Below are 26,714 nucleotides of genomic sequence, written 5' to 3'. Positions count from 1 at the left end.
AGAGAGAGAGGGGGAGAGGATGAGGGGGATGAGAGGACGAGGGGGGCGAGAGGAGAGGGGGAGAGGAGGGGGGGAGAGGAGAGGGGGGAGAGGAGAGGGGGAGGAGAGGGGGGGGAGAGGAGAGGAGAGGAGAGGGGGGGAGAAGAGGGGAAGGGGATGGAGGGGAGGAGGGGGAGAGAGGGGGGAGGAGAGAGGGCGGAGGAGAGAGGTGGAGAGAGAGGGGGGGAGAGGAGAGGAGAGGTGGGAGAGAAGAGGAGAGGGGAGAGGAGAGGCGGGGGAGAGGAAAGGAGGGGGGGAGAGGAGAGAAGCGGGGGGAGAAGAGGGGGGAGAGGAGAGGGGGAGAGGAGAGGGGGAGAGGAGAGGGGGAAATGAGAGGGGAAGAGGAGAGGGGGGATGGGGAGAGGGGGGGATGGGGAGAGGGGGGGATGGGGGGATGGGGAGAGAGGTGGGGAGAGATAGGAGGGGAGAGAGAGAGGGAGACAGGGAATGAGACAGGGGGGAGAGAGAGAGAGAAAGAGCGAGGGATAGTGAGAGAGAGAGAGGTGGGGAGAGAGAGGTGGGGAGAGAGAAAGAAAGTTCCTTTTAACTTCAACCCAAACCCCCCAAACAACCATTTGCAGGCAATGCTTTTTTATTTCAAACTAACCATATTTTCATTTTCAAACCACATTAAGGGTACTTACTCACAGGTGTGAAGAAATTTGTTCAGTGTCATTCAGAGCTCAGAGTGACAGAAACTAATTGACAGAGCTCCATCTTGATGAGAGACTGATTGAGGCACACCACTTCCTGGTTTTATAGTCCCTCCCACTCCCTCCAGCAGGGGCAGCAGAGAGAATGGGGGATTTTGTAAAAACATTAATATCTCCGTCATTTTTCATCGACGGGATAAATCCTTGGCACACATGCGGCGGAGGGGGGCTCCGAGCAAGGAGGCCAAAAATGACGGCCGTAGGTGGTGGTGTTCTCTCGGAAATCGCAGCACAGAAGGCCAAAAGCGGTGAAGAACAGAGATTTAGTAATATAGACTAGACCAAGTGCAGACTCATTGGGTCTGTTCCCCCAACGTGCGGTTGTGGGGGGGGCGGGGAGGCGGCATACAGCGTCACACACACTAACTATCCCCCCCCTCGCACTCATGCTAATTACCCCCTTGATATTTTATTAATATTATTAATTTGCTCCTTTTACCCCATAACCACCCTATCTACTGACGCATAGCCCCCAACTTGCAGTCACATCTAGAGGGGGGGGGGGTTAGAGAGTGAGAGCAGAGAGAGAAGGGGCAGGGACACAGAGAGAGAGACAGAAACACAGAGAGAGGGGCAAGAGGGATAGGGGGGTGGAGAGGAGGATAAGAGGGAGGGTGGGTGAGGGGGGCAAGGTGGGGGAGGAGGGGAGGAGAGAGAGAGGGTGAGATTGAGGGGGAGAGAGATAGGGTGCTGAGAGGGGGTGAGGTGGGAAGCAGGGAGGGGGAGGGAGGGGGGAGGGTGGAGGGAAGAGGGTAGGGGGTGTGGAGGGGAGGGTTTAGGGGGTTGGGGGGAGGGAGGAAGGGTGGGGGAGGGGATGGAGGGGAGAGAGGGGGGATGGAGGGGAGAGAGGGGGAGGAGGAGAAAGGGGGGAGAGAAAGGGAGAGAGGGGAGAGAGAGCGGGGGAGAGAGAGAGGGGGGAGAGAGAGAGAGGGGAGAGAGACGAGGGAGAGAGAGGCGGGGAGGAGAGAGGGGGGAGAGAGAGAGGGGGGGGAGAGAGAGAGTGGGAGAGAGGAGAGAGAGAGGGGGAGAGAGAGAGAGGGAGGAAGGAGAGAGAGGGAAGTGAAAGAGGGGAGAGAGAGGGGGGAGAGAGAGGGGGAGAGAGAGAGGGTATGGCTGAAGAGGGGAGGGGGAGATGTGGGAGCCACGGAGGGGGAGGGAGGTGGAGGAAGGGGGGAGGGGCTGTGTGCGAGGGGAGGGGGTGGAGGGAGGAAGGGTGGGGAGGGGAGGAGGGGATAGGGGGGGAGAAAAGAGGGGAGAGAGAGGGGGAGAGGAGAGGGGGGAGAGGAGAGAGGGGAGAGGAGAGGGGGGAGAGGAGAGGTGGGTGGAGAGAGGGGGGAGGAGAGGTGGAGGAGAGGGGGAGAGGAGAGGAGAGGGGGAGAGGAGAGGAGGGAGAGGAGATGGGAGGAGAGGGGGGAGGAGAGGAGGAGGAGAGGGGGGGAGAGGAGGGGTGAGGTGGGTAGAGGAGAGGAGGGGAGAGGAGGGCAGGGATGGGAGAGGAGAGGAGGGGAGAAGGGGGGAGAGGGGGGGGAGAGGGGGGGGAGATGGGGGAGGGGGGAGAGGAGAGGAGGGGTAGAGGAGAGGGGGGAGAGGAGAGGGGGGGAGAGGAGAGGGGGGGGAGGAGAGGGGGGGGAGGGGAGAGGAGAGGAGGTGAGAGGAGAGGGGGGAGGAGGAGAGGGGGGGTGAGGAGAGCGGGGGGGAGAGGAGAGGGGGGGAGAGGAGAGGGAGGGGGGAGAGGAGAGGGGGGAGAGGAGAGGGGGTGAGAGTAGAGGGGGGGAGAAGAGAGAGGGGGGAGAAGAGAGAGGGGGAGAGGAGAGGGGGGAGGAGGAGAGGTGGAGGGGGCGGGAGAGGAGGGGGGGGGGAGAACCTAAAAAAACATTTTAGGACCAAAAAAGACACATTCTGCAAGCATTGTAGAACCAAAAGAGACACTTTTTGCAAACATTTTAGAACCAATAAACACTTTTTGCAAACATTTTAGAACCAATAGACACATTCTGCAAGCGTTTTAGAACCACTAAGGGCACTTACATTTGAGTAGACATGTGTTCAGTATTCACAACTCAGAGAAAAGTGACCCTCTGCCTTCCTCCAGCTTGCAGACACTGATTGAGGCACACCACTTCCTGGTTTTATAGTCCCCCCCCCTGCCGCCAGCAGGGGCAGCAGAGAGAATGGGGAATTTTGTAAAATCATTGATATCTCTGTAATTTTTCATCTACGGGAAAAATCCTCGGCACACATATGGCGGAGGGGGGCTCTGAGCAAGGTGGCCAAAAATGACGGCCGTAGGTGGCGGCGTTCTCTCGGAAATCGCAGCACAGATGGCCAAACCGGTCAAGAACAGACTTTTAGTAATATAGATGACAGTCCTGCCATCCCGGGAATTAACCTGGTGAACCTACAGTACACTCCCTCAATAGCAAGAATGTCATTGAGTGGTCCATGTGTGGTCTCACTAGGGCCCTGTGCAACTGCAGAAGGACCGCTTTGCTCCTATACTCAACTCCTCTTGTTATGAAGGCCAACATGCCATTTGCTTTCTTCACTGCCTGCTGTACCTGCATGCTTACTTTCATTGATTGATGAACAAGGACCCCCAGATTCCGTTGTACCTCCCCTTTTCCCAACTTGACTCCATTTAGATAATAATCTGCCTTACTGTTTTTGCCACCGAAGTGGATAACCTCACACTTATCCACATTAAACTGCATCTGCCATGCATCTGCCCACTCACCCAACCTGTCCATGACCCTGCATTCTCATAGCATCCTCCTCATAGTTCACACTGCCACTCAGCTTTGAGTCATGTGCAAATTTGCTAATGTTACTTTTAATCCCTTCACCCAAATCATTAATATATATTGTAAATAGCTGCGGTCCCAGCACCGAGCCTTGTGGTACCCCACTAGTCACCGCCTGCCATTCCGAAAGGGTCCCGTTAATCCCCTTCCTTTGTTTCCTGTCTGCCAACCAATTTTCCATCCATGTCAGCACCCTACCACCAATACCATATGCTTTCATTTTGCCCACTAATCTCCTATGTGGGGCATCAAATGCTTTCTGAAAGTCCAGGTACACTACATCCACTGGCTCTCCCTGTTTCAGCTCGGCTTCTCCCTGTAGCAGCCAGTTCCCACTGGATCAGGTCATTGTTGAGTCACTGCCTTGAATTCCTGGGCCAGGCTGACATGATGATTGCTGAGATAATATTCAAGACTGTCATGGGTACGGCTCTCCATGGCCTGAACCAGAATCCAACGTGATTATTTTAAAGATATTGCATGGAAACAGACCCTTCGGCTCACTGAGTCCATGCTAACCATCGAACATCCATTCACACAAGTTTTATGTTATCCCGCTTTTACATCCACTCCCCTACACACTTGGGGCAATTTACAGAGGACAATTTAACCTACAAACCGTTTGTCTTTGGGATGTGGGAGGAAATCCACATGGTCATAGGGAGAACGTGCAAACTCTACACAGACAGAATCCGAGTTCAGGATTGAACCAGGTTCTCTTGGGCTGTGAAGCAGTAGCTCCACCAGATGAACTACTGTGCTGTCTTTCAAGAAGATATTTCTCATCCCTTTCCCCTGTTGAGAATAGAAGGAAAGAGAACAGCTCCAGATGTGGATTTGAGAATAGTGCAGGACAATGGAATATCAGCTATGTTTTCATCAGGGGTGAAGCAGGTTTGAGTTGTCTGGCTATTAGTTTGACTCATGACTATTTCTTATGTTTGTAAAAGGAAAGAAAAATCGGTCTGCAATTTTTAAAACCAGTAACTTGAAGAATTCTTCCATTTTGAGTAGTGATGGCTGATTGTGGTCCCAGCCTGACCTCAAGCGGATGTTTATCAACAGAACAGTGAACTACGAGTGACAAATCATGCTGGAACAAAATGCTACATTCTGGAGATCCTTGTTAATAGACATAGAAACCACTCACTGTATTGATGATTGTTTTTGTTTTGTTTTTCTGTGTTATGGAGGAATGTTACACCATTAATTACATCACAGCTTAGTTTGGGTACTGCTCTACCCAAGACTGCAAGACATTCCAGTTGTGGATGTAGCCCAGTCCATCGCACAGACTACCTTCCCCACCATCGCTTTCATCTGCACTTCACATTGCTTCAGGAAAGCAGTCAATATAATCAAAGTCCAGTTTCACTCTGGTCATTCTCTTCCCTCTTCCATTGGGCAGGAGATACAAAAGCTTGAAAGCATGTTCCACCAGATTTGAAGAACAGCTTCTCCCTTGCAGTTATCAGATCTAAATGGTCCTCCGATGGGCCACGGTGTAGTCCCAATGTTCCAAACTAACTCAAATGCAGACCTTGCACATTCTCCATAATTGTAACACTAGAATGCCATAATACTATATTCAACACTCTGGTACTTCTTCTCTTTGCATTACGTGTTACACTTGTGTATGACTTGATTGTAATCATATTTGGTATAATTTATCTTTTATCTATAGGAGTAGTCTGACTGTTGTTTGTTTGACTTGTGACTACTTTGCAGCATGAAGGGGTTTGAATTCCAGGATTTGGTTGATATTTACTGGGGTGTGCGTTGGGTAAAAGATTAATCAATACTTGGAGGTGTTAGAATGCCAGTTGAACGCGAGTGTGAGTGGGATCAGCTCATTCTGACATATCTTGAACAACTTTTCTGAATCATTTCATTTACCTTTTGAAATATTTTTTCAGAATGTTTGCCCACCCCTCACTATTCACAAGGAGGTGATGGTGAGAACATTCTTCAACCACTGCAGTGACGTAGCACCCACTAAGCTGTTGGGAAGTGAGTTGCAGGATACAGACTCAGTGAAGATGAAAGAAGGCATAATAAATCGGAGTATCCATTCAGAATCCCTTTCACTTTGATCATAATCTTTCATAGATTTATCAATCTACTCATTAAATATCTCCTATGATCCAATCTCCGCAATAGAGGATTTCAGAGACCTGAAGATATTTCTAGATCAGGGTAGTGTGCGAATGGTAAAATCTGCTGGTGATGTTACCATGCACCTGCTGCACTTGTCCTTCATGGTTGAGGTGAGGGGCAGAAATCCCGGGGGGGGGGGGGGGGGCAGGGGGGACACGTCTCCCCCCCTGTTTTGAGAGGTGGGATACGATTACCCCCATTTTTTATAATCCGGATTTTAAAGCCCGGTGAAACTTCTGCTTTCCGTGAGAGTGGGGGTGGGACTGCTGATCGAGGGCACCGATTGGATGAGAGAGACGTCGGTCAGCAAGCAATGGTGGCGATTCAGCATGATCATTGGAGGAGGGAGGTGTCGGTCAGATGTGGAAGTGGGGGGGGGGGGGGATGGTGGGACTGAAGATAGAACGCGGCGATTGGAGGAGGGAGACGTGCCAAAACACTCTCAGCAGCACTGGACGGATCGATCCCGGCTCTTCGGCGCTGTCCTGAGTGCCCCCCCCCCCCACGCCCGAGGTTGGCCAGAGAGCCAGAGAGCGGTGTCCCCAGGCCTACAGAAGCAGCGCTAAACCCAGCTCAACTCAGCCTGTCCCGCCGGGTTAACCTACGGACCTGCCTGAAATATGGCCCATGTGTACAGCCAGCGTGGAGAAGCAGCGCTGGTGTCCCGTCAGTCCAGGCAGGGCAGGCAGAGTTGAGGTGTATTTAGTGCTGGATTGAGCCTCCGAAGCCTTGCATGTGTGTATGAGTGTGCTCATGGGCGTGCGGCCGCCAAGAAATGGTGGCCCCACCTGTCCCCCAGTCCCCTCCATATTTTGATAGAGATTTCCGTGCCTGGTGGAGGTCATGGATTTTGATGGAGCAGGGTGCATGAGTAACTGCACTATACTTTGGAGATCGGTACACACTGCAGCCAAGGCCCAACACTGGAGGAAATGGGTATTATTGTAGACTGGTTGGCAGTTGAGGTCCCAATCAAAGCAGCTGCTTTCTTCTTCTTAATGTTGAGTTGTTGAATGCTGTTCTCATCCAAGTAAATGAAAGTTCTTCATCACACTCCTGGCTTGTGCTGTGTAGATGACGAGTGTCGGCAGGAGACAAATTGCCTCAGACTGACTTAATAATAATAATAATAATAATAATAATTTTATTTATAGAGCACTTTAAAAACAAACATAGTTGCAACAAAGTGCTGTACATCACTAATCATTGACAAAAAAGTTAATACACACCAATAATAACTGTTAAAAGATGGAGTAAGTAAAGATATTCAAAATAAAGAAATATTAAAAACACTACAAGCAGGAGCAAAGTCTCATGCATGGTCAAAAGCCAGGGAGTATAAATGTGTTTTAATACTGGATTTGAAGATGGACAGTGAGGGGGCCTGCCTGACGTGCAACGGCAGAGCGTTCCAGAGTGCCGGAGCAGCAACAGAGAAGGCTCTATCCCCTCTGAGATTCCGCATAGACCTCGGTACCTCCAGGAGCATCTGATCAGCTGACCTGAGGGACCGGGCAGGAGCGTATGGGTGGAGCAGCTCAGAGAGGTAAGGCGGGGCGAGCCCATTCAGAGATTTAAAAACAAATAACAGAATTTTAAAATGAACTTGAGAGAGCACCGGGAGCCAGTGGAGGGAGGCCAGAACTGGTGTTATGTGCTCCCTCTTTCGAGTTCCAGTTAAAAGGCGAGCAGCAGCATTCTGAACCAACTGGAGACGAGCCAGTGAAGAACGGGCAACTCCAAAATAGGGTGCGTTACAGTAATCCAGCCTAGATGTAATAAAGGCATGGATTACTGTCTCAAAATGCTGCCGCTCGAGAATGGGTTCCACCTTTGCCAGCTTCCTTAAGTGAAAGAAGCTGGACTTAACCACCGCGCCTATTTGGCGATCTAATTTAAAGTCACTGTCCATCCTAAAACCCAGATTCAAAACTGTTGGCTTCACGTACCGTGACAATGGACCTAAATCAACAAATGGAGGTTCACGGCAGCCATTGGGATCAAACAAAATCACCTCTGTCTTCTTTTCATTAAATCATAGAAAGTTTAGGGCCATCCAGGACTTAATGTCCTCAAGACAAGACAGAAGTGAATTTACAGAAAAGGCGTCTTCCTTCCGCAGCGGCAAATAAAGTTGGGTATCATCTGCATAACAATGGAAAGAGATGCCATGCTTTCTAAGGATGGAACCCAGAGGAAGTATGTACAGCGAGAAAAGCAGGGGCCCCAGAATCGAACCCTGCGGAACCCCATATGACAGGGCCGCGGAAGAGGATTCAAAACCAGCAAGGCTAACACACATGGTTCTGTCTGCCAGATAGGACCTGAACCATCCCAGGGCACTGCCGCAGATGCCCACTAACTGCTGTAGCCGAGATAATAAGATATTATGGTCCTCTGTATCAAAGGCGGCAGATAAGTCCAGCAGGACAAGAACCACACAATCACCAGAATCATTAGCTAGGAAGATGTCATTAAAAACCCTTAGCAATGCTGACTCTGTGCTGTGCATAGTTTTAAACCCAGACTGAAAGACCTCCCGTATATTATGCCCATCCAGGAATAGCTTTAGCTGAGCATAAACAACTTTCTCCAGTAATTTAGAAATAAAATACTTGCTCTAATAGGCGCAGTATTTGCATGGCACTCATGACTACATCATTTTGCTCTGTGCAGGCCTGGGCTGCATTATTTGCTGGGGAAGTACACAGTGTGAAATCAATTATCATTTCCATTTTGTGAGCTGATGATGGAAAGAGGATTATTTATAAAGCAACTTAAAGTGATTGAGCCGAAGATATGGCAATACCTCAAGAATCACCACACCCTGGTTGGACATGAAAAGGAGAGTCCTCTGCAATATGTAATCCTTTGCATATTTCCACTCCATTAATATGAAACACCATGACGATTATTCCGACATTCCCACATTCCATGAACTCCAGGCACACACAAGCCACACCGCTGTCCCCTTCTCTCACAAAAGTACATATAAACGTGCTTCTTGGGATGCATTTAATCAAAATTTCACATTGCGAAAAGGTGATTTAGGCCCCATACGAACCGGCAGTGTTTTTCCTGCCGATATGGGGTTTAAATTCACCGCAAATGCAACGTTCCAATCGATCGCGTTCCACAAAATCTCACTCGCAAGATGATTTAAATGGCCATTAATTTACGGAAATTAAACACTAAATTCCTTCCATTTGGCTTATAAATTCATGACAATGCGATTTAAAAATCATGTTAGATTGTGAATTCTTGTGTGAATGCTATTTGTCACTCCCACATTCCATTCCAGGCACACACAGACACACCTCTGTCCCCTTCTCTCACAAAAGTAATGACTTTCCCTCATTCCACTATTAACTCAGTTAGCTGCTGTCTCAGAGAATCACTTAGCAGAACTCAGTTCAGATTGAACAGCCTGCCGTCAATCCACATAACTGATCTTTCTCATCTCTGGAGGCATTTTAGATAAATCACTTTGCTATATTCCCTATCTTTCCTAAAGTATTGGCGGGCAGACATTTATGAAAGATTCATCAAGACTCCCTTATTCTTATACTCTTTGCAGATGCATATGCAACCCGGAAGCACGTATGTTTAAAAAAAGCACTTGCTCAGACTGTGTAGGTATGTTGCAAAGCCTACCTGAAGCGTCTTTGAAAATCTGCCGCTACGGGTGTGCGCGATTTTGGCGCCGTTTAGAGGGGGCGGGTTTAAAACGCGATTTTCTCTAGGCTGTTCAAATCGAAGATGTTCAGCCTAGTTAATTATTAACGAAAAATCGCTGGAAGACCCCGTCGCAAAAGCTATTATTAGTTTTAAAGGCCTCGTAAAATAGTTATAGTAGTTTAAAAATCAATCTCTATACCCGCGACCGTCAGCAACCGCAGAGTCTCATAAAGCAAACAGCTGAAGTTAGGCTGTATATATTTACATTAAAAAGGGCTTCTAAAGAACCCTTTATACAAAGTTTAATATTGCGAGTAGCTCAATTTGGGCCCATTATATCGCGCAGTATTTTTCTGGGCATTTGGGGCACAAATCTACCGCAATGTGAACGTTCTAAACCAGCGCGTTCCACAGGGACCCACTGGAAAGCTGATTTAAATGGGCATTTATTTACAGCAATTGAACACTAAATTCCTTCCATTTGGCCTATAAATTAATGTAAATGAGATTTAAAAATCATGTTTTATTGTGAATTATTTGTGAATATTATTTGGACATTTAGGCTATTTAAAAATGTTAATCATTTATTAAGAAATGGATAGATGTTTAGATCTAGTAATTGAAGTCTGAAATTAGCTACAATTAGGTAACTAACTAATTATATGCTTTAATTTCAGGTCATCCAAGTAAGATTATTTTATATTTGTTTCAGAATGCTTCAATCTATGATAACTGAAAATTTCATTCAGTTTTCTTAATTTTTAAGAAAGTTATGGGCTTTTGACTGTTCAAGATCACAGCTTTTTTGTTATGTCCATAGAAAATCAATAGGGAACAAGATGCTCATTTCCGAGTATGAAAATGGCCATAACTTTTTAAATACTTGAGATATGAAAGTGAATTAGGTGTCAAATTAAACTTATTTTTATGCTTTATCTGATGGGATAAATTACAGACTTGATTTTTAAAATCTCAAAATTTTGTAACATTGCTAGACTGTGCGGCCACTTTCAAGGAACAATGTACAAGACTACCAAACCTAATTTCCTTTCTACTGCTAGAGAATGGTGCCCTCTCATTCAAATTTCTGACCAAACATATCATTGTTCAATTTTAAATTCCACCTGGTGCCTGCCCATCCTTTCTAACCCTGCATTTATCAGTTTGGATAAAATAGTAAGATTAAACAAGAACTTACCAGTTTGAAGTTTGATCTGTATTTTATGAGGAGTTACGATGAGGGATTACGTGAAGACCCCGTCCAGCACGCATGCGGGACATACTTCAAAGCAGCGGTGTGGAATCACAGAAAACACAATAATTGAAATAAACATAGTAAAGGTAAGGAGAACTAAGATACCAGTTGATCTCTATAATTGAGGGTGTGAGCGGAGGGCACGTAATCCCTCATCGTAACTCCTCATAAAATACAGATCAAACTTCAAACTGGTAAGTTCTCGTTTAATCTTACTATTTTACTTCGGAGTCACGTGAGTGACTACGTGAAGATTTTAAAGCTCTGTGATTTCAAACCGTGTAACAGTCCATACTTCACTCGCTGCCGAAGTCATCCAAGGGAGGAAGTATGTTATCGTAATCAAACATGAATCTGTTTGTAAAATAATAATGGTATTATTTGAAAATAATAACAAAGAAATTAATGCTCCCCCGGGCTTAAATTTTATATTTTTTGCAGCGTCTAAAATTCTCTCTGCAAGTGAAACAGGTTTTATTGATGGCTTGTTGTAGAATGTTTGAAAACTTCTTTCCATGGACCACCCCGCTGTTACCAGGGTAGGTCCAATGGCACGTCCATTCTGTTAGCCGCCAACGTGGATGCTGCCCTGGTGGAGTGAGATGTGTAAATATCGGTATCCACTCCAGCAGCTCCCAATACCTGTTTGAGCCATCTAGAGATGGGTTGGCTCGGTACCCTGACCCAGTGGCTTTTTTGTGACTGACCCACCGTGCTTTCTGTCTCCCTCGGGAATTTTAGGTTGCGTTGATATATTGTAGAAGGTGAGTCATGACACATAACGGGGTTCATGTGGGTACGCCCGGAATTCCATAATGAGTCCAGAAGTTCCTGGTCTAATCTGTTTTACCAGCTCCTGAATGGTGAATGTTATTTGGTCTGATGTTACGACCATATTGTCCAGTCTGAGTAGGTAAAAGGAATGGACCCTTATGCTGAGACTAAGCCATCAGCATGGCCGTATACAGGGTCGCTGTTTTCAGAGTAAGGGATCTGGCTGGTGGCCATCCCTTAGGTATGTCAGGACAACGCTGACATCCCAGATATTGGTATATCTAGGTCTAGGGGGTTATGAATAGAAGGTACCTCTCATTAATTTGGCCTCCAGTGGATGAGACCCTATGGCCTGTTTCCCTTGGTGCCTGTCTTAGATAGACTGACAGTGCACTTCTAGCACATTTGATAGTGCTATAGTTCAGACCTACATCGTGGTGAAGGCTGGCCAGGAACTCCGGTACATAGATATGGTGGTTCATTAGTAGGTTGTCTCTGTTCTCGAGCAGTATGTTTCCCTTTTTCTAATACTGGAGAGATATTGTTTCTTGGTGGAAAGTCGGTGAGATGCTGTCATCGTATCCATGGTCCTATTTGACAATCCCAGGTCCATCAAAAGGTCTTTTTGGAATCTGCAACCCAGTAGGCTTATTCTGTCATGGCATGGGTGACTTTCACCTGATACAGGGTGGATCAGTAGATCTGGTCCGCTGAGAATGGTCATGGGTTTCAATGACCCTGTCAAGGACCACTGGGAACCATGGCTGTAGGCCAGTCGGGTACTACCAAAAAGCCCGAAGCAAAGTTCATCTGTATTTTGCGTAGTACCTGACTGATGAGGCAGAAAAGGGGGGAAAAACATAGAGATTAATTCCCCCCAGTTCAGCGAAAATGTATCCATCGCCACTGCCTCAAGGTCTGGTTCCCAAGCGACATACATCGGTACGTGGTGATTCAGTCAGGATGCAAAGAAATCGATATCTGGTGTTCCATATTGCTTTGTAATTTCAGCAAATACTTTGGGGTTTAACATGTCTGCCACAGTATTTAGCTTACCTGGTAGGTAAGTTGCTGATAGCCAAATATGTTTGTCGACACACCATTACCAGATTGTGTTGATCAAATTATCACATGATATCGATTTTATCCCGCCCATGTGGTTAATATAGGCCACCACTGTGGTATTGTCAAATTGTAAACGAACATGCAAATGGTGAACTTTTGAACTTGTAGATTAGTCCATCTACCACCAGTTCTGGATATGGGTTATTGATAAATGATGGGACTGGAACAATGCCAAATGTTCTCTTTCCATCATTATAAGTCTGAAATAGGCAATTTCATGGTTCAGTCAAAGTGACATGCATGTTGTTTAAAACGCTAGCACCTTTGCTCTAATGCAAAGGTTCAAGCTAGGTAGCTGGTAATGCTGCTACTAATTTCCCAATTACTCTTGCCACTTGTCGAATGGTTGGTCGATTGTTAACCATTAATTTGTTACAGGTTTGTGCCAATTCTGCTGACTTTTCTTTTGGCAATGTTATAGACGCGTGGACTGAGTTAATTGTGAATACCAGATAGTCCATAGTTGTGGATGGTGTAAACGTAGATTTATCTGGATGTATGACAAAGCCCAAGGTTAAATAGTTTTTAGTAGCTAATGCTGCTGAATTAGCTAATTCCATGGTTTGTCTGTTATTAAAATATCATCGAGATATGCCATGACAATATGTTTCCTTAATAGTGTCAGGGCTGGTTTTAATATCTTGGTAAACAGTTTTGGCTCATGTTAGCACATTAGTCAATAATTTGTACTGCCATAGTTACCCCATCCAGGTAAATTTTTAGGTATCTCCGATGATCTTTATGAATGGGTACTGAATAGTATGCATCTTTTAAGTCGATGCCTGCCATAAAGCATCCTTAGGAAATCCATTGTTTGGCAGTTACAAATGCTTTCCATTAAAGTGTGTATACCTGACGAAAGTATTCAATGTGGTTAAGTCAATGATGATGCGACATTCACCATCTTTTTTTAAATGGTTTTAGTAAATTTAATATGAATTCCAAAGGTTCATGTTTAGATTTCTCTATGATCCCTTTGTATGTAACTTCTCCAGTTCAGCTTGTCCCTCATGTTTTCTTTTTGGTGAGAGGGTAAAACCCCTTTGGGGTGCATGCTGAACTGGTGACAAGTTTTCTTGAATGAATTCAATTTTTATCCTTGAATACTTTTTGGTATATAACTACCAAGTGTGATAGATCTTCATGCTTCCAAAAACAGGTGTTGTCTCCCCCCTGTTAGCACAATCCCCCCACCTTTTATGTGATGGTAGGAACCAGACCCACCTACCTGCACTGTTGTTTGGTGGTGTGTTCATTTCTTCGGTTTCTGGTTCCTTGTCTGTTGGTGGTGCTGTTGGGTGGTGGCGCATTTTCCATGGGGCCCGTTCTGGGCCCTGTCCCGAAAGACTTGCGGGGATGGTATGCGGCCCCCGAGCTTTCACCAGTATCATGAAGTAGACGCCTACTGGTGGTTGGGTAGAGGTACTGCCGTCTGGGTTTGCGTGGTTTGCTCGTTCCAGGTCCTGCCCTCATGAGGCCAAATGCCTTGGATTCTTCGTCCAGATTTTTTGGCTTGTTTTGGTAATTCTTCGCCAAATAGCAGGATCTATGGTTCTGAGACCGGCGTTCTACACAGTCCTGCAAATTTTTGAGGTTGAGGGCAGGTCTTATGACCTCCTTCCAGAGGTTGTTAATCACATACTGTGTTGCACAGTAGAGCCAGGGTGTTTTGTCATGTCAACCCTGTCCATGGAATGAGCATATGAAGTGACTGCCGACGTCAGAAGTATCAACATTTTTTGCAATTTAAGTTTTTGGGTTTTGATACCCTGCTCAATGTACCCCCAGTAACGGCAGGCACATTGAGCAAATGCAATTTTGGGGAGGCGTAATAAGTTCCAGCGCCTCATTGACTAGCTGTCTTGGAGAGGTTTAAAGGACAGGTAATAAGCTGGCCACCAGTTTAGGCTGCAACGGCCGTCCCGCTCGTGGTGTCGCCACGTAGCGGTTCACCACACCCAGCAGCTCTTCCTGATCATGTACCTCAAGCATACTTCCGGTTTCTTCAGCCAGTGACTCCTGTTCTTGACCAGCCCAGTCCTGGTCGCCAACGCTCCCCTCTGTTGAGGGAGATGCGATGGCCAGTGCTTGTGCACTGGAGCGGTAGTGTTTGTGCTCCCTTGGCGAGCTTGCCCCATCACCCGGAGCAAGTCTCGCTGGAGCATTCGCTCCATGAGCCTTTCCATAAGGCTTGAAACGGTCACCTTTTGTCGCTCTCGGGCGGTGAGTCTACCGTGCCGGGCTCGTCTGAGTGAACCAGCCGGTCCGACTTCCGTTGTGCCTTACATCCAGCCCACTGCGGTTGTTTGAGCTGTGCTAGCGGCGATGGGCTCGGCTCGGAATGCTGTTGGTGACTGTGGACCGCAGCGTGTGCGGTCCAGCTGCCACCGTTCGCCCCCCACTGCTGGAACCCTCCTGGTCCATTGTAGTCCGACGGGAATGACCTTCCTTGGTGTTTTCCCTGTTCATGTTCCTATTTAAAATTAAAACAGAACAAGGTTTCCAAAACACCATGTCCTCAGAGTAAGTTTGCTTACCTGAAGGTCCGTTTTCAAATTGTTGTGAGACAGCTCGTACTCCCGTCCATCGCTGTGCACTGCGTGAGACGCTATGTCGCGCATGCGTGCTGGACGGGGTCTTCACGTAGTCACTCATGTGACTCCGAAGTAAAATTATTATTATCCTCACTCTTTGTGGTACTTTAATTGTCATGTACCGAGGTACAGCGAAATTCATTTTTGTATACAGTTCAATACAAGCATCACTATACTTAAGCACTTGCATACATATTAGATAAGCATCTCAGATGCAGCTCAAATGTATAGCAGTAGTACATCAATACAGTGTACAGAGTCGCCAGTTTGGTGCCATTTTCAAGTTGTTGTAAGTGCAGGGATCTTGACCTGACCATGACGGTCTGTTGTCCTGTCAGCGTTGCAGGGTCGGCCTGGCCAAGCTTTGCCATGGTGTCTTCCGCTGCTGTTCCACCTCTGCAGGCCGCATCCAGTCCACGTGCTCGGCCTCTTGGAGCGGTGCCCAGACCAGCCGAGCTCCAGGCAGTTGCAAGGCCTCCAACGGCCCACACCCCCGCCGGGTCCGTGCGCTGCTTCCCACAGCTGGTCTGCTTACCGGCCCTCCAGGTGGGTTCCCGTGGGTCCTCGATCCAAGGCGGTCGATCCAGGCCTTCTGGGCGGGTCTGCAGGTCCACCGTCGTTTAGGGGCGGTTAGGGGCGCTGGGAGTCGGCTGCCCTGCCAGCAGCATGTTCGTTATTGAGACATTATTGTTTTTTTTGGTATGTCTAAGTGTTTGTTTTGTGTGTCTCTCGGTGTATCTTGTGTGGGGGGTGGGGGGGTGGGGAAAGAGGGAAACTGTTTTTCAGTCGCTTCCTCGACGGAGAGGTGACTTTTCCACGTTGCTTCTCTGCCTCCCCTCTCACGGCCTGACAGCTTGGATTGAAGCGGCCTTTCCTGGAGTCGTGCCCAAAACTTCAGCAGCGGACGCAACGTGGACTTTTCCATCGCGGAGCAGGGTGAGCCCTTGCCGGTGGTTGACAGAACGGAGTGGTCCGATCGCTGGCCTGGTGACTTTGGCATCGTGAGGGCTGTGGTCTGCGGAGCTTCTAGCCGCGTGCATGGCGTGGACTTACAACCGGAGTCTGGGATCCTTTGCCGGGGAACGCTGGATAAGGTCCCCGGCCTGCGGCTTATAACATCTTGAAGCCGTGGTCTCCGGTGGGAGAGTGGCAGATTCCGGCACTCCAAGCTGCGGAGTGTATTTGACCGTCCTGACGTCGGTGTTTTGATCATCCCAACGAGAGGGCCTGTACATCCGGCCATCCGTAGCGGCGACTGCGGAGGTTTTATGGCCCCGACCACGGATGAACAAAGGGAGGAGGACTGACTGAATTTTGTTGCCTTCCACCACAGTGAAGAATGCTGTGGTGGATGTTTGTGTTAAATTCTATTGTGTATTGTGTGCTCTTTTTTTCAACTGTATCGCTGCTGGTAAATTCATTTCACTGTGCCTTAGTTGGTGCATGTGACGAATAACTTTGACTGACTTTAAATTTACCATGTCCACATTATAGAATAAGAGGCATGATGGCAGTGCCGGTTTAGATGAAGAGAGGCCCTAAGCTATTTCACTTGTGCGGCCCCCCCACCCCTCCCAATCCCCCACCCCCACGACTAGAGGACCATGACTACCCGACAGTGACAGTGTGACACTTTTAGATCCTACTGTATGTTGTCATTAAACAGTTGGTTTTAAAATACATGTTGGATTCACCGCGGTGCGTGCGATGACTTACCTGGATCGCCGTTTGAAGCTCTGGCGTGTTGGGCCTGCTGCTTCAACATCATGGAGCTGTGGTTTGCGGAGCTCCCAGCCTCGGGCCGCGCTGATTTCAACATCCCTTTGCCGAGGGGCGCCAGCATGAATCTCCGCCCAGCTCAGCCGCTCAATCTCCGGTAGGAAGTGGCCGATGTGGAAGTCCAAGCCACTGAGAATGTTCTCCCGTTCCGACGTCGGATGGTGACCCACAAATTTCATTGCACCAATTGATGCATGTGACAATAAGTGTCTCTTGAATTGAATCTTGAATATTAAGAAATATAGAAACTACAAATACACTAAGAGTAACAATGTTTTTTTCTCGCCTTCTTCATAGCAAAATCATCCAGGAGTTCACCAAGATCTGTTTGTCTAAGTTTGTCACTCTCAATGCACAGAATGCTCATTGCAGACAACCTCTCTTGATACATTGTGGACCTTAATTCATTTTTAATTCTTTTGAGTCTTGAAAAAGACCTCTCTCCCGAGCAGTTGGTGACTATTAAGCTAAGAAACAGCCGCAAGATTGCTTCCACATTAGGGAAGGCCATCTGAATTGTTTCCTTGTATATTATTTGATAAAGGTCTGTATGAGACAGAGAGTGCTCTTCTGTATGCCTATGGCTTTGTCTCATGTACGAGTGAAAGTGCAAAAGTTCATCAGTAAGTTTCAGGTCAACATCTTCTGGGTATGCTTCCATCAACAGTTCAACACCTTGCTGAATTTCTTGCTTAGATGCAGTCAGATTAGCAAGAAAGGAAAACTGTTGTGCAACTTCACTTTACACAGTATCTCTTCTTTTTAAATTGGTTTCAAGTGCATCTCGCATAGGGATAAAGGATTTTTTCCTAAACTTATCTCTTGAAGAGAGTTATCTAAAGCATCAGAACCAAGTGCACTTCCATCATTTCCTTGCCACTTCCTTAAGCGGCCTTTTCACGGGGCGACTTGACGCAAGAGTTAACCAGAGTTTAACATCGTGGGAACCTCGTGCGATAACAGTACGGCATTCGTGGACCACCGTGGACCACCGTAGCGCTAACGGCAGGTAATCGTGTATCTTGGTCACTCGGGAGAAAATTCAAGAAAGTTTGAATTTCTCCAAGAGTGACTTGTACACTTGTGGTTGAACATTGCAACATTGTATGAACATAGTGGCCAGTGCGATATCCGTAATAACTCTTGCGGGTACCGTGGGAACTCCTGCGAATGGTGAACCCGGAAGCTGGACAGAGGGGACAGAAGGTGAGTAAAAATTGTCTTCTGTGGGATTGAATTTTTAAAATAAATAAAAATAAAGATTTGCATCCGCATATGGACATCAACTTATTCATGAGTTATGTTAATGAGATTCAAGAAAATAACTCATCTTTAAAAGGGACTTTAAAAGGGACTTTACTGAAAGGTTACGCATTTTTATGGTCCGTGAGAAATTTTTCACATGTACTTCTTTGAGAGATACAGCTCGGAGTCCTCGCCGACTAGCGATCGATGCCTTTCCGAAGCAGGGTCCGGAACGCTACCAATCAATGTTCTCCAGAGACCCGTGTAAGGAGTGAACTGCACATGCTGGTTTAAACCGAAGGCAGACACAAAACGCTGGAGTAACTCAGCGAGTCAAGCAGCATCTCTGGAGAAAAATAGCTGATGTTTCGGGACGAGACACATCTTCAGACTCAATTCCGATTAGGATGTCTGAAGAAGGGTTCCGATTCGAATCGCCACCTATTCTTTTTCTCCAGAGATATCGAGACCCTTCTGATATGCTGCCTGTGGTCGATAAATGCGTAACCTTTCAGTAAAGTCCCTTTTAAAGTCCCTTTTAAAGATTATAGTCCAGGGAGAGGAGGGGGAGACAGATGGGGGTGTCTTCATTTACTGGCAGCGGGTGTCTGTCACTGAAACAGGCAGGTGAGATTTCACATCCACCTTGTGTGTGCCTCTCTCTCTCTCTCCCTCCCTCTTACACAGGCTGAGAGACTCTGCCTCTGTGAGTGTACGTCTCTTTCTCCCCCTCTCCCACACACAGTAAGACCGAGGTACTGTGCTCAGTCCATCTGTGTCTCCCACATACACAGTAAAACATGTCTCCAAATGAGCCAATTCAACCAAGGGAGGATATTTATAGTGTGTGAAAAAAAAAGTTACATCATTTGTGTCACGTGTAGTTCACGATGTTCATTCAAGATTTAACGCGAAAGCTCGGGAGACGGACAAGTCACTCGCACAAATAACAGAAATGCCGAGTGCCGTGGGAACTCTTTATCTACCCCCGTTATATCGTGCGAGACTCGTGCTGGACCACGACCACTTCACTCTGGTGACATCTTGCGTCAACTCGCCCCGTGAAAAAGCCCCATTACTCTTTGTCTCCCTGTGACAGTTCTGGAATTAACATCTGGCAAGGTGGCCTTTGCTTGTTGCTCAAGCTCATCAAAATCTTCTCTAATTTTGCGTACAAAATCCTGAACTGTACAAACTTGCACAAGTACTCAATAACTTGTTTGGATTTCTGAATGGCTTTGTTGACCTTGTGGAAATGACCTAGCAGACGTGTCCAAAAATGCAGCATAAACACAAATTCCAGTTCTTCCATTTTCTGCAAAAGATTGTTAGCTTGAAGCCTGGTATCACCTTCACATTAACATCGGAGTACAAATGATTGAGGGCATCAGTGATAGCGCTGTAACTTTCCAAAATAGCTTCTGTGGCTTTTACATGTGCTTCACGTTGGGAACTATTTCTTAAGGAATTGTTCCTTATTGACAATTATATTGCAAAACCTGATTCAAATCTGAATCAAATCTGCTTGAAAAAGGCTAACTTATAACTAAACAAACAGGTTCACGTCTTAAGAAACAGACAAATCACAAAGCAGTTTGGTAGACCAATTCAAAACTTTACCAATTATCGTCCGACGGAGATGGCAAGGGAAACAAGCCCCAGCCAAGTCAGCAACACGGACACTTGGCTGTCCTCTCTCCACTTCCCTGAACACAGAATTACATGGTATTATATACTGTTGAGGCGGTTGATGTCCCGCCGGCAGTTTAAAATAAAATGGTCTAAATGGTGTATCTTTGTCCGACATCATCCATCCTCACTAATAATGATAAATCTGGACCTTTTGACTTACAACGTGGGGTCAGACAGGGAGATCCTCTGTCCCCCTTACTCTTTGATATTGCTCTGGAGCCCCTCGCAATAGGTATCAGGAGTCACCCAAACATCAGAGGTATAAAGATGGGGAACGTGGAAAGTCGTGTGGGGCTTTACGCCAATGACACATTACTATATCCGGTTCCGGTCGAGTGAACGCTGGCGCAGCTGGCTGCCGCTGCTCACCGGACTTTTTGTTTTGTTTTGTTTTGTTTTGTTTTGTCTGTTAGCTAATTTTACACAGCCTACTAACTGTGTGCGCTATTACTGTTCTACGAAATGTTTTTCTTGAAATTGTTGGACTGATTATACTCTGCCGTTGCCCTTGTGGCATTTGTTGATTCTTTTCGACATCACGTTTGGCTTACCCTGCTGCTGCTGTTTTGTCTGTTAGCTAATTTTACACAGCCTACTAACTGTGTGCACTATTATTGTTCGACCAAATTTTTTTCTTGAACTTGTTGGACTGATTATCCTCGGCCGTTGCCCTGTGGCATTTGTTGATTCTTTTCGGCATCACGTTTGGCTTACCCTGCTGCTGCTGATAGCACCTGTGTCAGCTGTGGTAGCCGGCGTCTCACAGCCTGCTGTCGGATTTAGTCGAGCCCACAGCACCACCGGAGCTGCAAGATGTGGACGTGCAAAATGCTGCTTTGGATTGTCCTGCTTTTCACCGCAGTGACAGCCACCCCACGCTGTCCTATTCGACAGCAGAACTCCACCAGCGTCGATTCCGCTCTGGGCTTCCTTCCTGCCTCCTCAGCCATCGAGACATTCTCCATCGACCAAGATACAATCACCGTGGATCCCGCAGGAACTTCTCCAACAATAACTCCAACTCCATCAGCTCCTTTTGGTCCACAGGTCCTCGGAAACCACACAACACGGGTCGAGCTGCTGACCACAGTGTGTTAGCTCCTCTGTTAGCTGACCCCGCCGTTCCCTCAAATGGATCCAAATTTGCACTCTTCAACGTCAGATCTCTCTCCAACAAAGCCCCTCTCATCTTGGACTTCATTTCGGATTCAAAACTTGACTTTCTGTGTCTTACTGAGACTTGGCAACAGCCTGATGATTACCTCCACCTCAACCAAGCCTGAGTTTGTTTACATCTGCAAACCCTGCGCTTCCGGGAGAGGAGGGGGTCTTGCACTGCTCGTCGCGAGAATCTCAAGATCACATCAGTCTCAGTCACAGAGCCATCCTCGTTCGAAATCCTGACTGCTCAACTACATGGGTGTACACCCACCCTCATGGTGTCTATCTATCGTCCTCCAAAGCCTTCTACAGTTTTTATTAGCGAACTCACTGCTATTTTATCTGACCTATGTGCCATGGGTCCCAATGTCATATTAATGGGTGGTTTCAATATTGATTTAGATAAACATACTGACATCTTTACTAAAGATTTATTTCTGTTCTGGATAGTTTTGGCCTCACTCAGTACATTGATTTCCCAACCCATAATAAAGGCCATATTTTAGATTTAGTCTGTTGCTCTGGAGTGACACCATACAATCTTAAATCTACAGAGCTTCCCATTTCAGACCATAAAACTGTCCTTTTTGATATTAATCTGCCACTCCCTAAACGCAATCTGAAGCGCACCATATCCTTCCGTAATGTGAAAAACATTAATCAAGTGGAACTCAACAGACTAATCAGTAACTCTCATCATCCTACTTCCCCCCCACTCTGCATTGCTAACCTGGTTGATCACTACAATGAATGTTTATCCCACTCATTAAACTCCTTGGCTCCTCTGAAAACCCGTACAGTCTCTTTTAGCAGGTCATCTCCGTGGTACACTCCTGAACTCCGCCATATGAAAATGGTGGGCTGGCGTCTGGAGAGACTTACAAAGAAAACTGGACTAACTATTCACCACCAAATGCATACAGATCATCTTCTCTCATATAAAAATGCCCTGACTGCTGCTAAATCCTCCTACTACTCCAACATCATCAACAACAGTGAAAATAACACTCGGACTTAATTCTCCACTGTCAACAAACTACTTAAGCCTCCTGAAACCTCGAATCACCTCACCTCCACTGCTCAGTGTAATACGTTTTTGGACTTCTTCAGTACCAAAATCACCAGCATTCATCACCAATTGAACTCTTTCTCAGCTTCTGCTCACAACAGCCCACCCTGGACTTCCACACTGGACTCCCCACTCTCCACCCTATCTACTTTCCAGCTTCCAACAGTCGAAGAAATAACTAAACTCATCACCAAGTCCAAGAACTCCTCCTGCTTGCTTGATCCCATCCCTACTGTCCTGGTTAAATCCTGTCTGCCCCCTATCTCACCCATCATAACGTCCATAATTAACTCCTCCCTATCAACTGCTACTGTCCCTACATCTCTCAAAACAGCTTCTGTCACCCCGATTCTAAAAAAAACAGGTTCTGATCCAAACAATCCAAATAACTACCGCCCCATCTCCAACCTCCCATTCATCACTAAACTTCTGGAAAGGACAGTAGCGACACAACTTCAAGTCCACCTTCAAAACAATAACCTCTATGAACCATTTCAGTCCGGTTTTCGCCACAATCACAGCACTGAAACAGCCTTGGTAAAAATTACAAATGATCTCCTTCTCGCAGCTGACACCGGCCACTTATCCATCCTGATCCTCCTCGACCTCACAGCAGCCTTTGACACCATCTCCCACCCAATTCTTCTGGAACGTCTATCTGCCACCGGCATCAACAACAATGCACTACTTTGGTTCAGGTCCTATCTACACGACAGAAAACAGTTCATCCAGGGAAATAAAGTCACATCCACAACTGTCACAGTCACCCATGGTGTTCCTCAGGGATCGGTGCTGGGGCCACTGCTTTTTATCATCTATATTCAACCTCTTGGCAATATTCTCCGTCATTTTGGAATCAATTTTCACTGCTACGCCGATGATACACAACTTTACATCTCCACAAAACCAAACACCTCCCTTCCCCCAACTGCCCTCACCACCTGTCTTCAAGCTATCAGCAACTGGATGTCACTCAACCTTCTAAAACTCAAAGGAAATAAAACAGAAATCATGATAATTGGCTCAAAGTCCACACTCTCCAAAACCCACCCGTTCACCATTTCAGTTGATGGCTCACCCATACCCACCTCCTCCCATGTCAAAAGTCTCGGCGTCATTCTGGACAGTACACTTTCCTTTGGCCCTCATATCAGCAATATCACACGCTCTGCATACTTTCACCTCCGCAACATCTCCAGACTCCGCCCCTCCCTCTCCAAAGACAATACAAAAGTCCTCATCCACGCTCTGGTCACATCCCGCATCGATTACTGCAACGCCCTCCTCACTTGCACCTCCAATAAACTTCTTTATCGCCTCCAATGCATTCAGAACTCTGCAGCCCGGATCATCACCCGCACCAGATCATCAGACCACATCACACCCATCCTCACTCAGCTCCACTGGCTCCCTGTGCACCACCGGATTAACTACAAGATTTTACTGCTGACCTTCAAAGCCCTACACCACCTTGCTCCCCAATACCTCTCTGACCTGTTGCTACCATACACTCCTTCCCGGTCACTTCGTTCCTCCTCAGCTGCAATTTTAACTGTCCCCACATTTAGACTCAGCACCATGGGTGCCAGAGCCTTCAGCTGCTCTGCCCCACGTCTCTGGAACACTCTCCCACCTCCCATCCGTCACCTGGACACTATCGATCAATTCAAATCACAACTCAAAACACCTGTTTAGATTAGCATACTCGACATAACTTCCACCATGTTCACCCTGATTTTAATGACTTAAAATGTTTTGTGTATTTTTTGTTTTTTGTTTTTAATCAACTTGATTTTAATATTGATAAATGTATTGTGATTTTATGTCCTGTAAGGTGTCCTTGGGTGTCCAGAAAGGCGCCAGCAAATAAAATGCATTATTATTATTATTATTATTATATCTCTCCTATCCAGAAGCCTCTGTTCTTCCCTTGTTAGATTTTATTAAATCATTTGGCAAGCTTTCTGGATACACAGTCAACTGGAGTAAGAGCAAGTTTATGCCTTTATCAGACAATATAGATTCAGGTTTTCTTGAGGCTCTACCATTTAAGATAGTATATGACCATTTTACATATCTAGGACTCAAAATACCCCTAAACCCCAAACTTATATTCAAACTCAACTACGCTGATATGATTACAAAGTTAAAACTGAACATAGAGAAATGGAGGTACACAAGAATGCTGGAGAAACTCAGCGGGTGCAGCAGCATCTATGGAGCGAAGGAAATAGGCGACGTTTCGGGCCGAAACCCTTCTTCAGTCTGATAGGGGGGTGGGGGGGGGTGTCAGGGCTAGCAAAACTGGGAAAATTCAACGAGAAATGGAGGATTTTACCCTTGTCTATAGTGAGGCGTATTAACGTTATCAAGATGGTGTCTCTTCCTAGATTCTTATATTTATTCCAAATTCTTCCAATTTTTCTTACTTCATCATTTAAAAAAAAACTGGACTCCATTATCCTTCCATTCATTTGGGGCTATAAAGCCCACCGTATATCAAAGGCACATCTTCAAAAGCCAAAAAATGAGGGAGGCATGGGCCTTCCTATATTTAGGCACTTCTATTGGGCAGCCAATGCTAGAGCTCTGATTTACTGGCAATGGGGATTCCCAGATGAACCTTTGAATAATAATAATAATGCCCCTTTGTGGCCAAACATTGAAAACACAGCAGTGAAAAATTCCTCCCTCTGTACTTTGCTTTTTCCCAAAACAGAATCCCCACATAAGTTGGTTGGTGAGAACTTTATTTTAAGAAATTCTATTTGAATTTTAAATCAGATAAGAAGTTTCAGTACATTGTCAAACGTCTCTATTTACACCCCCATATGTCACAACCACTCCTTTTTGCCATCACAGACAGATGGGGTGTTTGCTGTCTGGAGGGACAAGGGCCTTGCAACCCTCAGAGATCTATATATTGACAAAAAGTTTGCTTCGTTTAATCAGCTGAAATCAAAATTTAACCTTTCCAACTCTCATTTTTTTCACTATCTCCAAATTAGGCACTATGTTAAAGATCAAAATACAAATTTTCAAACCATGCCTGACAGTTGCCCACTCTATGAGCTCCTGCAGCTTCCTCCGGACTCTAATATCCCGCTTTGTGCGTCTATTTACCACCTCTGTATCCACTAACGATCTGAAAGAAGCCTGGTCTACTGAGCTGAATTTCGAGGTGTCTGACGACATTTGGAATGAAGGTCTGACCAGAATCCAAACTTGTCCGATCAATGTCAGGTATAAACTGATCCAGTTTAAAGTCATCCATAGACTCTATTACTCAAAGACCAAATTACATCGAATCTACCAGCTATTTCTCCTTTTTGTGACAGATGCAAAGGTGCAGATGGTTCTTTAACACATATTTTCTGGCTCTGTCCTCATATACAAAGATAGTGGTCCGAAATATTTAAGTGGTTTTCCAGGGTCTATGGAAAAGATATTCTCCCTGATCCAGAACTGGCACTTTTTGGATGCTCAGAGACTTCTTTGTACTTCACGTCTGAAGAACAACAAGCACTGATGCTTGGTATGGTGGCAGCCAAGAAAATGATCCTAACAAACTGGAAATCATCCACACCCCCTTGCTTCAAAAAATGTCTCAATGAAATGATAATAATCATACAGATGGAAAGGATACGCTTCTACAACTCCAAGGTACCAAACAACTTTTTAAGTGTTTGGGGAACATTTATCAACCATCTCAAAGACCAATAATTTCATAATTTCATATTATCTGCAGTGATGTAGTCCTGTGACCTTTACTTCTGCTCTTGCAATGCCTGACTGTGTAGCACCATGTGGATTGCACCAATACTGTTATGTCTGGCGGCTTTTTATTTTATTTTTTTCCTGTTGTCTTTTTTTTTTATTTTATTTTTTTTATTTTCTTTCTCTTTTTTTGTTTTGTTCTGTTTTGTTAAAAAATTGTATAAAATAATGAAAATATTTAAAAAGGAAAATAAAATGGTCTAAAGCTGGAAGATGGCCATGAGGGGGGGGTTCCAAGAGGAGGGGGTCCGTTGGAGACGGGAAAAGGGATCATCAATGGGGGCGAGGACTCATTCCCATGGAAGAAGGGTGTGAGGCGGAGGCGACGGAAGAAGAGCTCCAAATCGCGGCGGGCGTGGAACTCATTGAGGTGGGGATGGAAGGGGACAAAGGTGAGGCCTCTGCTGAGGACAGACCGTTCAGTATCTGAGGGGGGAGGTCAGGGGGGATGGTGAACACACGGCAGGGATGGGGGTTGGGGCCGGAGGAAGGCAGGTGAGTGGACTGAGGCCGAGGCGATGTCTGGTGGGCGGGTGGTGGGTGGTCAGGGGGTAGACAATAGACAATTGACAATAGGTGCAGGAGTAGGCCATTCGGCCCTTCGAGCCAGCACCGCCATTCAATGTGATCATGGCTGATCATCCCCAATCAGTACCCCGTTCCTGCCTTCTCCCCATATCCCCTGACTCCACTATTTTTAAGAGCCCTATCTAGCTCTCTCTTGAAAGCATGCAGAGAACCTGCCTCCACCGCCCTCTGAGGCAGTGAATTCCACAGACTCACCACTCTTTGTGAGAAAAAGTGTTTCCTCGTCTCCGTTCTAAATGGCTCACTCCTTATTCTTAAACTGTGGCC

The 26,714-nt window shown here is 46.4% G+C and overlaps 1 long non-coding RNA gene across 1 annotated transcript; it reads left to right on the top strand.

The window, feature by feature from the left end:
- The first annotated feature begins 7,093 nt into the window (after window positions 1-7,093).
- LOC116971318 lies at window positions 7,094-25,477 on the top strand. The gene is made up of 3 exons (XR_004411469.1): window positions 7,094-7,103; window positions 7,911-7,913; window positions 25,429-25,477. It is a non-coding gene; the product is annotated as an uncharacterized LOC116971318 (long non-coding RNA).
- Window positions 25,478-26,714: the final 1,237 nt, after the last annotated feature.

This window comes from Amblyraja radiata, chromosome 3 (assembly GCF_010909765.2).
Source record: "Amblyraja radiata isolate CabotCenter1 chromosome 3, sAmbRad1.1.pri, whole genome shotgun sequence".
Classification (NCBI taxonomy): domain Eukaryota; kingdom Metazoa; phylum Chordata; class Chondrichthyes; order Rajiformes; family Rajidae; genus Amblyraja; species Amblyraja radiata.
The sequence above is the reverse complement of the archived record's forward strand: the minus strand, read 5'-3'. Positions and strand labels throughout refer to the sequence as shown.